This window comes from Marmota flaviventris, chromosome 11 (genome assembly GCF_047511675.1).
Source record: "Marmota flaviventris isolate mMarFla1 chromosome 11, mMarFla1.hap1, whole genome shotgun sequence".
Taxonomy (NCBI): Eukaryota; Metazoa; Chordata; class Mammalia; order Rodentia; family Sciuridae; genus Marmota; species Marmota flaviventris.
The window spans coordinates 42395325-42408568 of NC_092508.1; the positions used below are offsets into that span (position 1 = coordinate 42395325).

The 13244-nt window shown below is 32.2% G+C and overlaps 1 protein-coding gene across 1 annotated transcript in view; it reads left to right on the plus strand.

Annotated features, from left to right (window-relative positions):
- The window catches only part of Tmeff2 (transmembrane protein with EGF like and two follistatin like domains 2), a 240566-nt gene that overhangs the window by 117759 nt on the left and 109563 nt on the right, over positions 1-13244 (plus strand). The window lies entirely within an intron of this gene.

Sequence of the window (13244 nt, forward strand, 5' to 3'; positions counted from 1 at the left end):
AAAAGCAAATGAGTGTTGGGGGTAGGGATATACCTTAGTGATACAATGTTTGCCCCCCATACTTCATTCAGGCCCTAGGATTCATCCTCAGCACAATGAGGGAGAATAAGAAAAATGATCTAAGTTTTAGAATATCATAGGTGCTAAGAATATTGGGCCACAAACTAAGAACCAAGCACAACAATGGAGGAAAAGAGAGAAAGGTGAGGCTATCATTCAGGAATGGTAGAATTCTGCAACTGAATCATATGGTACAGTCTCAATCATACTTGGAGGTCAGAGAAAACATGCCCGGATAGACATTGATAGCAACATGTGTGAATTCCTGAGGAAGGTATAAGTGTAGCTGTCACATAACAAGCATGACATGTGACTAGACATGAAGGTGGAGAGATTAGTTGGGGACAATCATAAAAGATTAAATACAATGATATTGACTATGGACTTTTATCCTTAAAGTAATAGGAAAACTTTGAACAGAAAGGATTATATCTCAATCAAATTTGTATTTTTGAAGTGTCATTCACAATCATTTATTAGCCAATATATTCATTATTAGAATTTCATATTCATTAGAAATTCTTCAGTGACAGCTAAACAGAGGCCACAGTCTTCAATATGAACAACAGTAAAGCTCTATAAAAGTATGTTTTTTAAATTTTAATTCCATCAATATAACCCACAATGTTATAATAAGATAAATGTTTTGACCTTTCAAAATGTTCACTTCTAAGGTTTATTCTTACCATAATGTATTTTATTAATTCACAAATGTAAACCATATTTTATGACTGAAAACCTTATATGTCTTTTAATATATATAATTTAAATGACTCTTAAACTGAAGAAATATACTACAGTACCTATTCATCCTAAATCTTATGGTTTAGAGCACTAGAAATTTTCCCTAAATTTTCAAGATATTTTTCCAAACCTATAAAAAGTTAGGGAAAATGGTAGAATTTCATTGGTTTGAATTTTTTTTTTAAATAAGGTTCAGAAAATTGGTCTCATGATGAAATTGTAAACAGATATTGTTAATTTTGTAAACTTTCTCTCCATTTTTCTCTGGATAGCCTGGGCAATCTAATGGTAACAAAAATTTCTCTAATGCACCTGTATTTTTTTTTTACTCTATATGTCTTTTCCACAATTTTTCATTCTTTTCACTTTACAGTTTTAGACTGAGCTAATGGTTCTGTAAATAGACATATTGATTGGCTCAAAGTCAATTTCTTACCTCTTCCAGCACTTCAGCTTTCTTAGACCATTTTGTGGGATTTGTTTTATTTAGTATTTTCTTCTTTTATTGCTTCGTGGAAGATGGTCATATCTTCTTTCACACCTCAAATCAAATAAATACAATCTTTCTCTCCTGACATTTTCAAGAAGATGTGTTTTTTTTTTTTTTCATCTTGTTTGCTTTTTTTTTTTTTTTTTTTTTGTAGTTGATTTGAAACAATGTATGTGCAAGCACTTTGGGAGTCAATGAAACTTAAGTAATGGGGTTGCTGGGGGCAGGTAGTTCCAAGAAACAGCATAAAAAGAAGGAACTTGGGGAGATCTAGAATAGACCACAAGTTACTGGTTTGAAACCAGAGCTTAAGGGGCAGTTGGAAACTAGAAGAGAGAATGAGAAGAGTCACCAGATTCCACCACCTGGAATCAGTAGAAGCGAAATTGTGGAGATGAACCTGGGTGTCTCATTATGGAACAAGCAAGGTGTCAAGGTGTACAGCTAGATCTAGCAGAAGACTGAAACTAATAAGAAACACTGATTTATAATCTTAATAAGCTTCCTTATATTTGGTCATTGTCATTCCAAAACCAAGGGTGAACCTTAAAATAGCAAAACTCTGCTGGAAAACATACACAATTTTAAAAAATTGTTGCTGTTCTTACCAATTTTATGAAATGTGGTGACCGCTTAAAATTGCCTTATTATTATTACTTTTTAAAGTAAATTATGTATTTAAACAAGTCTTTATCTTATTTTTTTTTCTTCAAGTTTTACTTGAACTTGAAGTCAGGCTTAGATGGATTATATTTTTTAGGCTTACAGTGCAAACCAGTACTCATAACAGGCCAGTAAAAAAGGAAAAGCGAAAAGCTCTCAGTTCCATTCTTGTCTACATCAATAAGAAAAAGGAGGGAATACTACCTTAGTGTGTTATTCCTAGCAAGGTCCAGTGTGCTAAAGCCTGCCACTGTGGACAATCTCTGAGGACGTCTATCAGACGTCTCACCACTCCTCACCTGTCCTCCCTTGATCTTTTTTACTTCTTGTACACAAAAGTCAAATTTGGATGTTTTGGTGCAAGACATTCTTTATAAGTTCTATCATATCTTTAATTCTTTATTTTTGTTATGTTGCTTTATGATTCTTATTTCCCTGCTTCCACAAAGATTTTTCAGACTAGTATCATCATAAGGTCATTCACAGGGCCAAGAATTCACATTTGGGAAACTCAGTCTTTTTGGACTTCCTTCAAAATCCTTCTTATTTGGAATAAGAGAATGACTTAACACTTTCTTAATGATAACACCTTAGAGTGACAGAACAATTTAGTGGATGCAAGCACTTTCACATATCCGCTTGTTTCATCTTCATCCCAGCCTGTGTGCTAAGCAGGGCAAGCATCTCACTTTACAAGTAAAAAAATCTGGGGCTTGAGAAAATATCTGAAGAACCCATGTGTAGCTCACCTAGCATCAGGTCTGAATTTGTCCAGTGTGCACTGCCTCTAGGTTACTTCATTTCATTTTCAGTGTTCAGTGACGTGATTATGTTTTCATTTCAGTTAGGGACATAGGAGATATATCTAAAAGAAGCAAGTTTGCAAGTGTAGAGATCTACTAGTTACTTTAAAATTTAGTCAAGGAACAAAGACATCCGAACAAGACCTGAAACTTTAAAACAATTAAAAGAAAATAGGGAAACACTTCAAGATGTAAGCACAGGCAATAACTTCCTAGATAGGACTCCAGAAGCTCAGGAAATAATATTGAGTCAAGAAATGAGATGGCATCAAATTAAAATGCTTCTGCACAGCAAACAATCAACAGAGAGAAGACACAACCTACAGATTGTTGGAAAATCTGGCCAGCTATTCTCCTAACAGAGGATTAATACCCCAAATATGTAAAGAATTCAAACAACCTAAAACCAACCCCCCTCCAATTAATTAATGAGCAAGTGAACTGAACAGACATCTCAAAAGAAGAATAAGTGACCAAAAATTATATGGCAAAAATGTTTGAGATCTCAGAATTACTTTTGAGATTCCATCTAACTCCAGTTTGAATATCAATCATCAAGATTTCAAAACAATAAAGGCTGGCAAAGATGCAAGAAAAACAAACTCACATACACTGTTGGTGAGAGTATGAATTAGCACACTTGCTGTTGAAATCAGTACTGAGTTGCCTCAAAAAAGCAAAATAGGTCAACCATATTATCCAGATGTACCACTCCTCAGCATATACCCAAAGGAATTAAAGTCAGCATACTATAGAGTTACCTATATGCCCATGTTTACAAGGCACAATTCACAATAGCCAAGCTATGGAATCAATCTAGGTTTCTCTCAACTGATTAATGGATAAAGAAAATGTGGTATGTATGCAAAAGAGTGTTATTCAGCCATGAAGAACAATGAAATTACATCATTTGTAGGAAAATGAATAGAACTGGAGATCATGTTTAGCAAAATAAGTCAGACTCAAAAGAACAAGTATTGTGTGTTTTCTCTCATATGTGGGATTAAAAAAAATGACATGAAAGTAGAAAGGAGACTATTAGAAAACAGGGATAGAAATGACCCATCTATGAAATATACATATATGAATACGCCACAATGAAGCCCATTATTCTGCATCATTAGTATGCACTAATAAAAAAGATTGAAAGCAATATAAGCAAGATTTGATGAAATTTGAACTAGTACAGTGTCAGTGGAATGGGAAAATATGTAGGATACAAACAGGACTTGTAAGTTTTTAACCAAATTGTGAAGTCCCTTTACCAAAATAAACCTTGTGTACATTAAAGTTAAATCATTTGGTAATATGATTATTGAAATGAAACTCTATATCACAAAATACATTTAAGCTACCAACACCAAATGCTATGTACTAAAGACATACAGGAGTGTGAATTATTAAAAATATATCTTTATTCACCAGAGATTTACTAGTAGAATAAGTAACTGCAAATTAATATATTCATTCTCATGTAGCATTTCACATCTTGTCTCTTTTCTGTTAGCCCAACCGATGGCTTCCCTAAGTATGAGCAGAGACAAAGAGACAACAAGTACAATCAGAAAAGATATACTTCCTCTTGCCCTGTCAGTGCTACTTGTTCCTTACATATGTATCCACGTACTCAGCCATCCCTCTTCCTATACTATCTGTGTTCCTTCTTCTGAGACCAACCACTACACCATTGTCTACACCCAATTCCTTCTCAAGTCCCTTGCTTCTGTAACGTCTTCTTTCCCTACTGCCTAAATTTGTTCCTTCTTGCTCCATCATTCCTCTTAGCTACAAAGGTACCTTAACATTACTTTTCCATGAAAATATTTGTCTTGACTCAAAATTCTTATTTGTTCAATGCTCATTCTTTGTTTGCTTCATCAGAAAAACTGTGCAAAAGTGTTGCTCACATCACTGTTTCCTATTAGTAACCCCCCCAGCCTTTCCTTAATCTCCTCTCACTGGGACTTGGTACTCACCATATTCTACGTAACCTAAACTAATGTTCATAATATATCAAGGAAAAATAAATTTCCCATCTTTTAGGCATTCAATAAGGAAAAAAATTAAAGTCATTTATATGAATATGCACAAAAAGATACAAATTCATTATGCAGGGAACAATAGAACTATTTTTCTTATAATTATCTTTTAATTGATATGATATCGTTTCATGAATATCAACTTGATATAACTGAATTATGCTATGCATGATATCAAGCTGTTTTTCTTCCTCCTTTTCTTCCTTTCTTCCACCTTGACTTCCTTTCTCCTCCTCCATTTAAATAAACTAAGTATCTTCAGTTCTGACTCAGACAAAACTAAGTGAAATCAGTCAGGCTTAAATGATGACAATAGAATTATGCCTCAACAAGGTAGTTTTGTATTAATCTCCTAAATTATTTTTCATTGTTGTTCAGAAGATAAATTATGTGTTATTTCTAAAGAAGCTTTGTCAAGCTCTAGCAAACTAGCTTAATTATGAAAGACTAAATTTTCTATAATGATCTCTTCTTTTGAAGTCTTTAATATGAAATTACATTTGCTCAGTTATAAAGTTGGTTCTTGGGTTTTTCAAGTGTTTTTAGAATTTTAAGCCATTATGTATAAGTATAATTTCAGTCTTTTTTCAGTTTTTGGCATTTAAATCAATTGAAATTTTAAAATTATCAGTAGGGTAGTACTTTTTTAAGTAAAAGAAACTAAAGATAATTGATTTCCTCCCTAAAATATGAATATATATTGCTGCATTATGAATGGATACATATATAGTATTAAACTATGTTAGTCTTGCAAATAGTAAACCAAAATGCCACTTCTCTTATTTTAGCATTTCAATAGTATATAACAGTGTAGCTATTATTCATATGACAAATATCCTCACATTAAATGAAAAAAAAAGGAAAGTGTTTTCCTATTTTTCTTTAAAGTCATATTGGGATTTCTAGGGAAAAGTCAGAAAATGTAAAATATGGCATTGTTATGGCTCAAACACAGCAGCCTAGAACTTTCTTTTTTTTTTTTTTTTTTTTTTGAACTTTCTGAGCCTCTAGGAACTGTCAACAACTCCTCTTATTTAAATCCAACTTACCTGTAGAAGAAGTATATGAGAGAGATTGTCATACAGATGCAAGATAAGCAGTTGCACAAATTAAAGAAGGACTGGAAAGTGTGAATTAAAATATCCTTTCCATTCTTTAAGTGGACCGTATCCTTCATTGGAAGGGACACTCACAGTTCAGCTTTTAGGTAATAAAGTTATTGTAATTTACTCAATTAGTTAACAAAGAAACAATTGTCATTCACAATTTGATAAAGTAATTTTAGTTGCAACAGGTATATTGAATGCTATCATTAACCAATTTTTTATTTATGTAAAAAAGCAGAAAGAAATTAAAAGTCTACCAAAAATTGCTTTGTCATTCTACTAATTTAAGAAAAAACACTGACCACTAGATTGATATTAAATGAAAAAGAAGGAGAAAAAAATGTGTTCTAAATTTTTAAAAAATTAAGATTATGGTCAGCATAATATTTATATAAAAGTTTCTTTTTCTCAAATTTATAATTATTTAAATAATCCCTAATATCTATAACTATATAAATAATCCCCATTTAAATCTGGAAAGCTCATCCTGTTTATTGATTCACTCTGTTTCTCAGACCACTTACTTGAGCCACTTACTTCAGACTTGATGCAATTGGAGATTTCTATTTATACATCTTTATATTATACTTAATACAAATTAAACACTTTATAGGTTAGTTAAAAAGAAGTACTAAAGCTACATGCAAGAGAAAATGGGAGTCATACATAGACTGGAAAGGTAGTATTATCTGGAGGAAAAAAGAAATATGCAATAGAAGAAATATGCTTAAACTATTGTAGAATGTATGCTGACATGGAAAGAAAATTTTAAAAAGATGCAAAGCAGACTTGAAGAAAATTAAAAGCAGAGCTAAGGTTGTATAGCTAAGTATAGCAAGAAAAATCTGAGATATGAATATATTTATTTTCCTAGGGTGTATTAATAACATTTATCCATGTTTTATTAGTCAGTTTTCACTAGGTAAAACTATAGTAACAAATGACCTCAAAATCTCAGTGGTTTGCAGCACCAATGGCATATATCTTGCTCCTTTAGCTACGGTCAGCTGTGGCTCTGCTCTATATATCTTCTTCTTATGCTGGAATTGGTTGAAAGAACAACCCATATTTTAGAATGTGTCTTTTTTTTATATACAAAGGGAAAGAGCAAGAAGTACAAATCTACACAATAGCCTTTTTATAGTTTCTATCCAGAGCTCTCTCGATTCCACTCACATTTTCATGGCAAATTAGTGTCACAAGGCCAAGTGTGGTATCATGACACTCCAAGTCCTAGAGCTACAGTGAGAAACGTGATCCTTCTGTTAGAAAGAGAGGAAAACAATGGGAAAAACAATAAATCTACTCTGAGTGTGATATGCCAATAGTCTCTTCCATGGAGAATATGATTCTACAGACAGGTCTTGAAAAGTTAAAGCAAATATAGGTCAAAGTCACATCATTAGCAAGAATTGGCAGGTGCCTTCATTAGGATTTTTTATTTGGAAATTAGCATACAAGAGTAGGATGGTTATTTAAAGTAAAGATAATTTTAAAGGAAACATGAATTCTACCATGTGAGAAGAAATAAAACACATAATGGTAAGAATGAAAAGATTGCAAGATACGCCATTGGAAATATGTTTTCATAAAGTTATTAAGTTTGTAATGAAGTAATAGGTTAGGATAATTTAAAGAAAATTTAAAATAGCCATCAAAATAATAACACAAAAATGAAACATCTCCTCCATATATCATTAGAAGAGATAAAATAAAATTAATACCATAGAATAGTTGACTCTCCAAAAGAAAGAAGAAAAGGGAAAAGAATAACACAAGAAGAGGAGTAAATATGATTCAAGCATCAAATTGGTAGACTTAAAAACCACACATATCAGTAATTAAACTAGAATAAATGGACATTTTTTCACACTGGACAAAAGCCAAAGCTGCATTCTGATTAAATGCATACATATTCAGATTGTATAGAAACACATTTTAACCATAAGGAAACAGATTGAAAGTAAAAGAATGTGAAGAAAAAGCAAAAGAAAGCTGGTGATAAAGTATGAATATCAGGAGAAAGTAGACTTCAAGATGAATAGCATTACCAGGGACTCTGTTCATAAGAGCACTAAACGTCCAATAGCAGAGTTGCAAAATGTAAGATAAAAATTAACAAAACAAAAGGTAACTAGCAGCAAATTTACTGTCACCAATGTGGATTTTAAACTCTTTTCTCAGTAACAGATAAAACAATTAAACAAAAACATTAATACAGTTATGGATAATGTAATTGCACTAACCATTAACTTAAGCCATTAACATTGATAGGAAAATTCTCCACACAAGAGAAAGCTGCAGTTTCTAAGGTACACCAAGGATGCTCAATATGACCATATTCTGGGTCATAAAACCATAAAACAAGTTTCAATATATTTCAGATGATTTAATTTAACTTGTGTTCTCTAGCCATGACAAATTAAATTATTGCATTTAATAAAGATGAATAAAAATAATGAACCTTTGAAAAATCCCTAAATATTTGGAAGTTAAAAACACACTACTAAATAATTTATGGATCAGAGAAGAAAATTCAAAGGATATTCAAAGGTATGTACCCTGAACAGAAATGCATGAAACGCAACACATCAATATTTGTGAGATGCAGCTAAAGCAGTCTTTACAAGAATATTTATAGGTTTAAATACCAGTGTTAGAAAATAAGAAAGTATAAAGTACCTCTATTTTGAGAAACTAGAAAAATAATAATTTAAACCCTAATCATGTAACATAAAGGAAATAAAGAAAAATAAAGAACAGAAAACAATAAAATGGGAACATTAAATAGTCTTATATACAGACACTAAATTAGTAATTGAATAACTTTGAAAAATTACTCTTGTACCAGGTAATTTCATTAATGAATTATAACAATCATATGCATGGGAAAATAATAACACTTCATCATACACAACCTCTTTCTTAAAGAGCCAGACATAAGAATGCTTCCCAACTCATAACATGAAGCCATTTTAACTCAGAGACTAAAATCAGGCATGGACAATATAAGAAAAGAGTATTATAGCAAGAATTTCTCATGAAAGTGAATACAAAAATTCTTTACAAAATATTAGCAAATGAAATCCAGCAGTAAATAAAAAATGTCAATATATAGGTTTGGGTTTTCCAGGAATGCGAGGTTGGCTTACTGCAGGGCATTTTACCACATTACAAATCAAAAGAGAAAAGTAAAAATATTTGGAAAAACGATTCTCAATCTTAACTTCATATCATACAAAAAATCCAATTTAAGATGCTCATAAACCTGAGTGTAAAAATTTATAAATTTTGAGACTTAAAGAAAACATAAATATCTTCCTGACCTTTGAGAAGAAAGCTTCCTAAAAGAGCCATAAAAATAAGACTCACACAAAAGACAATTAACTTCATCAAAAAACGTTTCTCATTGGGGAAAAAAAAAAAAAAAAAAAAGCACATCATCCAAAAATACAAAAAAAAAAAAAAAAATCACAAGATGTATATCTGACAAAACAAAACAAAACAAATGTGTCCAAAATATTTTTAAAATTTTCTGCACTGGGAAGTAAATGTAAAAATACCAGCAACAATAACTTTTACCTTAAGACTCAATAATCCTACTGCTAGGTAGTTGTCCAAGAGAAACAAAAACATATGTACATGGCTGTGTTGGTGCATGCTTGTAATTCCAGTTACTTGGAAGCCTTGGGCAGAAGGATCTTATGTTTAAGGCTAACCTGAGCAACTCAGGGAGACACTATATTGAAATAAAAGGACTGAGGATGTACCTCAATGTTAGAGCACCTTTACATTCAATCCTTAGTACTGCAAAATAATAATATGTGCACCAGAAACCTTTTACCAAGAATATTTATGTCTGCTTTATTCATAAGTACACAATTATAATTTCTTTCCATTTATTTACTTATTTGTCTATTCATCTACTTTGGGTACTGGGGATTAAGCCCAGGGCCTCATGCAATGATAAGTACGTGCTCTACTAACCCAGCTATCAAGCTACTAAACTCTGCAACTATCTGAATCTCAAATTATTCTGAGTGAAAGAATCTCAACATAATTTACATGTTGTATTATTACATTGAGATGATTTCTAAAATCATTAAAACTAATCTGTGCTGATCAATGATCTGCTTATATGTAAGTAGCATGGTGGTAGGGAAATGCAATTGTAGTGGGAAGGAGCAGAAAGTTTCCTTTCTGAGATGATCATTCCATATGTGTCTTCATATGCACTCTTCAAAACTGATTGAAAAGAATCCTTATGATCTGAGTGTTTCACTGAACATCACTTTTAACTCAGATCTTAACAAATTGACACTGAATGACTAAGTATTTGAACATTATATTTCACCATGTATTCAGAATAGGTTAAGAATATTACAAGAGAAACAGGAGGTTGAGTTATTTATGATAGTGAGTTCAGCAGAGAAACGGGACTCAGTAGGCCTGTTGAATGTGTCAGACTAGTGTGCCCACCTGTATTGGGACAGAACAGAGTAGTGAGTAAAGAACTTTAGGAAACTTCAGGAAAAAACAGCACAGCAGAGAGATTTGAGGAAAACATAACATTATCATTTTAATAAGCCTCCAATTCCAAATCTTCCTAAAAGGAATAAATCAGTTTTAACTGTAGAATGACATATTAAATATGCTGCTCTTTCAGTAGCTCCATATCCCTTGCCCCTCAAATTTCTTTCAATCACTTGCCAAAACCTAAGTTTCTATGAAATAAAAGGAAATAATTCTTTTGCTTCACAACTTCAAAATAAAGGGTTTAAAACTCTTACTACAAAATAAAGGACATAAAATGCAAATGTGTGGTTAAGATAATAGTTTAGGATAAAGGTGTTTTATTCCTGTATAATCAGTATATAACTGCAAATAATTAGGTACTGATCCTTCCCATTTCTGGTAATGTAGAAAGACAAGAAACAGTCCAATTCAACACACATTATTGAGCATGTAACATGCTAAATCAGTGGTTTTCAAGAAAGCTTTCATGACTCTGACCTTTAGTAAGAATTGTAATTTATATTGCAGCCTTGTATGAGTGTACATTTATGTAACTAAAGCATTGTTATAAAATCTGACATATTAATGCTAAATGAGATGCACTTTGATATTTTCTAGTCTAGTATGTTTTGTATCTACAAAAATGTGGATTGTGATACATAAGTTTCACTACCCACTAATAGATTGTGAATTATGGTTTGAAAAACACAATGCTGTTTTTTCAACTCAAAATGTAATCTGTGGACCAGCCACAGTAGCAGCAGTATCTGGGGGCATGTAAGAAATGGGGAACCTCAAGCAGCTCCTCTTACCTACTGAAGCAGAATCTCCCTTTAACAAAACCTCAGATGCTTCCTGGGACTTTTGTAGTGTTAGAAACCCTGTGCTGGACAACATGAGGAGAAGGCTTGGAACAAATGGAGTCTTGTTGGTATTGCTTAAGACACAGATTATCACTAAGGGACTGCCCGCTTTTTAGAATGTGCATATCCAAGTCCCAAACTTCAGTATTTCAGTTAATTCAGTATTTCCAAGAATATTACAAGACATTTATGTTAAATAAATAAATAAATCTGCCAGAACTCTTAGCTCCAGTTCTAATAACCATTGGTCCACAAGATTAAATGAAAGCTGGGCACTTTTTTAATTGCTTGTGCTTTATAAACATGAAAATCTGTGCTTCAGGTAATATGGAAAGATTTTACTATAGTTTTCATTGAGGATGACTTCATATAAAGACATTTAATTCCCAAAATATTTATTGATGGGGCTATTGCTATAGCTTCCTCTGGATTTACTTCTCCTTACGAGAAAATTTCTAAACATCCCTGTTCTTCCAATAACTGCCCTTTTATAGAAATGTAATGTGACTTTGGGTAGAAATATTATTATTAGCCCTCCTGAGTTAGCAAAATTCATCCCTGGATTACTTCCAGTAGATCTCGAACCAAGGATCTCAGCGCTAAACAAAATGGGACTGCTCTAAGCAGCCCTCGCTGGTCATTAAGGACCTTCCCATTGCGTTAGTGTTTCCTGAGTGATGGGAAGTTTTAACCTGGAAGTTGCTAATCTTGCTAACACTAAAAAGCTCTCTCCCATTAGCAGCTTCTGTGTTGCATTAATAATAAGAAAGTAATAAAGAATCCAGCCTCAGCTGTTCAGGCTCCCCTGAGGTACGGCCTCAGCTTCCTTCTTATCCCAATGGTCCACTCTAATGGTCTTCCCTGTATTAGAGTAATAGAGTGGATAATAAGACAATTGTTCTCTGTTCTATCAGAGTCTAAAATCCTTTCTTCTTTGGGGGGAAAAACACTTTTTTTTAAAGTCCCCCAAATTCAAAATTATGCCATCAGTATTTTTGCAATTATAGTTGACCTATTAAATTTGTAATTTTAACACAAATTAAGGGGTTGTCAAGCACAGAGAAACTAAAGCAATATAACTTCAGATCCTCAGGCACACAAAAAATATATTGTTTTAGAAGACAATAATTCTTCCCACCTTTCCTGAAAGAGCTACAAAACAGAAATCTCTCCTTGAGATTTGTGTCTCATTTATATATTTATTTTTATTTATTTATTTTGGTATAACAAATCAGTCATCTGCATGGTAATAAATTAAAATTAAGAAGTGCAGTTCTTTGTTTTTATAAATATTAAAAATCCTGTTAATAAACAAAAAAGAAATGAAAAAATGAAGTGTAAAAATAACATTGAATTTGACAAGCTCAGGGTGCATATTTTAAATTATTTGTTAAAAATGTTTTATTAGAGTTCATAAAGACAGGAATTTCTCATATTTTTTTTTCTTGAAGATATGTGATCTTTGCAGAAGTGCACTTTTTAAAGCCCTCTTAGATTTTAAACATATGTTTTAAAGCATGCAATCTGTCCATGAAATCTGATTATCTTTGTAGTAGTTAGATAGTTGTGATTTTTCACTTGCAAGTAAAGCTACTTTTTCTTTTAATAACATGTCTTTTAATTGGTAAACAATAGTCTATCACCTCAAAAGTCCAGCTTATTCCTCCCTATTTAAAATACTAGAAATTTTTTATCAGTTGATATCATCCTGTCATGATTTTTGAAAGGTGCATTTTGTAATTAGGTTACATTTTGCCTATTTTTATACCTGTAATTCTGGGGATGGCAAGGGCCAGTATAAATGATCATCACCAGTGACTAAATATATATATTTTAAATAAAATTTATGTCCAAAACTCTAAGAGTAAATCACTATGATTTGCCCTGTCCAATTTTTATGTAAGATTCAAGAAATGACAGTAAAACGAGAGCTGTTTTCTAAAGACTTATAATCAACATAT